Genomic DNA, 5,428 nt, shown 5'->3' with positions numbered 1-5,428 from the left:
ATGGGCCTTGACACTAGGATCTCTGAATCCCATTGCAATGAATTTCATTTCCTTGAGATGGAAATGGAAAGATTAACAGGAAAAAAAAATCCTTCAGGGATACAGAAAAGGGTATGAAGGATCTCAGAGTGAATATAACCAATTTTGAAGTTTGCAGTGGCACATGAAGGCATGTTTTGTTCATGTGGATATATCTGGATGGTCATGCCTGTCATACTAAGACTTAAGGCAAGAAAATTAATGTGGGTAGAATCGTGGACATTCAGTGGGGCGCGCCCACCAGGAGCTGTGACCAGCCTCACCAGTGCTCAGGCTTCGCTTCTGGTATGTCTCTTTATTTGGCCGTGGATATCTTCACCATCACCGGCGTTGCCAGCTCAGACTCTATCTACAACGGGGAGTCAGTGGGAGCTTTGTGCCACAGTGTCAAACAATCCATGGGTGAGACCTGACTACCATCCCACCTGGCTCCCCCTAGTGTGGGTCACCACACTGTTTTTATCATCCTGGTAATCATTTCATTGACTGTCACATGTTGGCTGCTTCCTTCCCACTGACCAATAGAAGCTACCAGATTTGCTGGATGGGTAGTATTCACTAGAATTATCCTTTTCTGCTTGGCTGCCCTAATATTTCCAGTAGGATTATACATCAGTGAAGTCAGAGGTCACCCTTATAAATGCCCAACAACACAGTGGTTGGGTCGTCATAGATATTTACCATCTTATCAATTTTCTTTACAATAATAAGACTTGTACTTGTTGGCAAAGTCTGCTTACCAGGCTGATGAATGTCAAAATTGCTTCACTCTGTGGCCCTTTATGACTCTTCCATTTTTAATGTCTAATGATTTATTTGGGGGAAAAAAAAAACAGAAAAAGAAACACTCCAAGTATGTGGACCATAGGGATGCAAGAGAAGTTCATGTGGGCCTGGCCTCACCTCCTAAGAAATTAGTGTACACAACTTCCTTGTAATGGCACAAGCCTTGGGCACAAGAATGAATTGTGGTTGCATTACTGCACCAAGGAGCCAATAAATCAACACTTGTTTGCTAAAATGTGTTTAAAATTTCAGGAATTCCCTATTATCTGTGTATAAAAAAAAAAAAAGAAAAAATCTAACACTAAGAGACATGTTGTTTGGGGTGGCTGGGTGTGGGAAATCTTATATATATATATACACACACACACACACACACACACACACACACATATATATATATCTATATAAATATAAAGATATATAGATAAATAACATTTTGATGATTTACTATACAGTGTGTGTATATATGTGTGTGTGTATGTGTGTGTAAATTTACACACACACATGCAAATAGTTCCTGGAAGAGAATTCTGAATGCTTTGCTATCAATGAACTGTGGTATGCAAACCTAGAACTCAACTGAAAAAGTCATTAATCTGAAAGCTGTATAGTAGAGTCATTTACCCCATTCTTTGTAGCAGCTTTTGATTTTAACAGGTTTTTTTTTTCTGTTTTTTGGGGGGTGTTTTTTTGAGAGAGGTTTTTGCTATAGGGTGCGTGCGCTCGCCAGACAGATAGAGAGAGACAGAGAGACAGAAAATGAGAAATCACCCCCCCCCCCAGGGAGGATGACCACACCGCAATCCCTTCTTCTCCATTCTCCTCTGAGGATCTTGGGCACGCTTGCATATGTACCAGTATGAGTTTAAGCCACCAGGTCCAGGACTCGAACTGCAGTCGACTATATGGGAATCCAGCGACATAGCTAGTATGCCAACTGCTGGTCCCAAAAGCATAAATATTTTTTTTTTTTTGAGAGGTTTTCACTATAGGGTGTGTGCGCTCGCCAGACAGGCAGAGAGAGACATAGAGACAGAAAGTGAGAAATCACCCCCGAGAGGGGATGGTCACGCTGCAATCCCTCCTCCTTCATTCTCCTCTTAGGATCTTGGGCACGCACGCACACGCACCTGGCGTGAGTTTTAAGCCACCGGGTCCAGGACACGAACCGCGGTCGACTTCGTGGGAGTCCAGGGATATAGCCATTACGCTAACTGCTGATTTTCCCGATTTTAACAGGTTTTTAATAGGTACAAATAATCCCATACCTTTCTAGGTGCAATTTTATGTTAAGCCAAAAATTTTTTGTAAGGTTAATTTATTTGTATATGAGAGTAGAAGGTAATATCTTGTCAAACCTTATAATTTGGGGAGTCTGACACTATTTAAAGTATTGGCAACTGTTGTCTATTATACAGAGATTTTTTTTTTCTATTGACTCAGTCTGTTACATTAATGATACATTTTGTGTGTTCAAGCACAGAATTTTACATAAAAATAAAATTCACTAGTAAATATCTGGCTATTTCCAACACTAACTTCATCCTGCCATAAAAGTTAAAATTTATGTTCTTTTTATTTTTAAGTGTTATTAATACATATTTATAAAAAACCTGAGCAATACATTGTTTTACATGCTACAAATCTTTGTTGGCTAAAAGTTAACATATTTGTATTTATTTTAAAGGTCTATAATAAAGCCAAAGCTTTAAGTTGTTTTCTTAAAAGAAGTAGTGCAGCTAACCCTTGGAATCACAGTGTGGAAATAACAGTATTTGTCTTTTCCACAGTTCCATGTCTTTGCATCAGTGCTTAGTTGTTTTTCCTCATGATTGCTAAGATGATTTCAGTTTGAAGTGTGGGGCAGAAGAGTGTTTTATTACATAGAGCTTTTTCCTTTTTATTGCAAAATGGCAACACAAACGTCCCTATTAGTAGGGTTAGAGTCCTGTGCAGTTCTTGCTTCACAAGGAGAAATGAGTGCAATGTTTTTTAAGAGGCTGGCTTATAAATTTCAGAATGGTTAGTTCAGATATTGGGCCACCTGCTTAGATATTGAGGTGCTTAAGATGTTTCATATTGTCTTGTTGGCATCCATGTGTCTGACTATTAATTCAGCAGTATTCTATTGTGAAAGACAACCCCAGGGTTTCAATTCACTCAAAAGTCCGGGGAAAGGGACCAGCAATTAGTGTAATGGCTATGTCGCTGGACTCCCATGTAGTCGACCGTGGTTTGAGTTCCGGACCTGGTGACTTAAACTCACGCCGGGCGTGTGTGCGTGCATGCCGAAGATCCCGAGAGGAGAATGGAGAAGGGATTGCGGCATGGCCATCCTCCCTGGGGGATGATTTCTCTCTTTCTGTCCCTCTCTTTCTGGTGAGTGCACATGCTCTATAGCTAAAAAAAAAAAACAAAAACAAAAAACAACAACAACAACAACAAAAAAAAAACAATACGTCTCCAAAAAAAAAAAAAAGTCCGGGGAAAGAGGTGGACCACTTCCATGGTACATTCCGTGAGTGTTCAGAGGGATGTCATGTTGTCATGTATCTCCTTCCCAGCGTAAGAGAAACCTTTGGGAAATTCTGAAAGAGACTGCTTTAGTCCAAGTATTATGATGTCTAATCTATTCTAAGAATATCACTGGACATGTTCTGAGGACATTTGAGATAGCTTTTCCCATTATGATTTGATTAGTCCTCAACCAAATTTATCACTTTGAAGGAAAGCTTTGGTTGTCACTATTATACTACTGAAATAAAGTGTTAGCAAGATATGGTTAAACTAATGTATAATATGAACCAAGAGCTTTTCTCTTCCAAAAGATGAATTTTATTTAAATAATTTCTCAAAATAATTATTAACTGGATCATAAGCATGGGAAGAGGAAGTTTCTCAGCTACTAAGAATTTCCCCACTGTTTACGTCTTTCACCTATGGTGGTACTGCATATAAAGTTACAAAACTTAAGGTTTTATTTGTACCTGTTACCCAAACCATTTAATTTTTTAAAATTTTATCATTGTCTTTGCAGTTCAGTGCATAATAGGTTGATGGGGAAAACTCTTTCTAGCCAGTTGGCACTCTCACCCAGGATTAAAACCATCCCATCAAGTAGTACGTGAAGTCAAGTCTTTGTACCCTTTCAGACAAACATTGAAATTGACTCATTCATGCAAATTATATAAATCTTGTAAGTGAAAAGACAACTGTCAGCAGTTGCTTTTAAAAAGGTCACTATAATAAGTACTATATAGTACAGTATTAAATTATAGCAGGAAACCTTAACTTGTAAGCTGTATATAAAACAGTTTTTTAGTGCAATCGTTTGTCAAAATTTTTCTGTTACATTGTTTAGAGAGTATATGCATTCCTCTCATATCTAGAAATATCATTGTACAATCTTCTAAAAACTATTTAAAAGTTTCATTTGCATAATATTTAATTAGTTTGAAATTTTTGAAGCTCCTATTGAACATCTGTAAACATGAAAAATCTTCAGTTTATTAAAAAGAAAATATTTCTGAATGGAAAAAAAAAGAAAACTAATGAGCCTGGAAACATTACCAGACTTAGTATTTTAATTCAATAGTTATATAAAGAAAACACAGAATCTGAAAACTTTGCTATCTTGAAAATTGTAAAAAAGACTGAAGCTTGTAGCAAGCTAGATGCTAAAATGATTTGCCAGGGCCCCAGCAAGAGTTCTTTATCTAGCTCCATGCTTGTTTCTTCACTCACTACCATGTCTTTTAAAATTTCAGAAACTCTGTTTCTTCTCATGAAAGATTGTATGAAAAACTTATGGAGTATACAGACTACCAGCTGCATACACATTACAACTGCTTCTATTTGTGGCTACTTGTAACAAAGACCCACTTTTTTATTCATAATATATTTCTTGTTAAAGTGTCTCCAACAAATGCATAAAATTTTTTCACTGTATGTTTGTTCAATAAATGAATGAATACATGAACTAAATGAACTATATTAGGAGAACAAAAAAATCTAGCCCAAATACACAGCCTGTAGTTTCAAGAATTTTTTTAGTGATTGTAAAGCATCAGTGAAAAGCCTTAATTTATTTTTTATCATTTTTATTAATTAATTTTAATTATTACTTATACATTTAATCTCTACATATCATTTAAATTGTAAAGAGACTTTACCCAGCCTGACACACACCTCAGTCCAGCCCAGTTGAGAACATATGCGCGTCCTCATGAACAAATAATAAACCATATCTGTGCCCCACAAAAGCCTTAATTTCTAAAGACATACAGGATTCTATTACATTGAAGATTTAACACCAATGAACAAGGGCACAGGATCATGGATCCTTCCTCCCCCCCGCCCCCATCATAGGGCAGAAAGAGAAGCAGAAAGACAGAGAGAGGGAAAGTGAGAAATCACCCTCCAAGGGAAGATGGCCATGCTACAGTCACTTTTCCTCCGTTCTCCTCTTGGGTTTTTGGGCATGCATGGACATGTGCTAGCCATGTTAGTCAGGTCACCAAGCTAGGACTTGAACCATGATTGACCAAGACAGAATCCAGCACCTTAACCACCACACCAAATGCCGGTCCTGAATCAATCTACT

General features: G+C 37.6%; 1 pseudogene; it reads left to right on the top strand.

Annotated features, from left to right (window-relative positions):
* The first annotated feature begins 326 nt into the window (after positions 1 to 326).
* Positions 327 to 787, top strand: LOC102476856 (uncharacterized protein C16orf52 homolog B-like; annotated as a pseudogene).
* The last annotated feature ends 4,641 nt before the right edge of the window (positions 788 to 5,428 follow it).

This window comes from Tupaia chinensis, unplaced genomic scaffold, assembly GCF_000334495.1.
Source record: "Tupaia chinensis unplaced genomic scaffold, TupChi_1.0 Scaffold143728_1, whole genome shotgun sequence".
NCBI classification, from domain to species: domain Eukaryota; kingdom Metazoa; phylum Chordata; class Mammalia; order Scandentia; family Tupaiidae; genus Tupaia; species Tupaia belangeri.
Note: the sequence above shows the minus strand (reverse complement) of the source record. Positions and strands in the feature narration are given on the sequence as shown.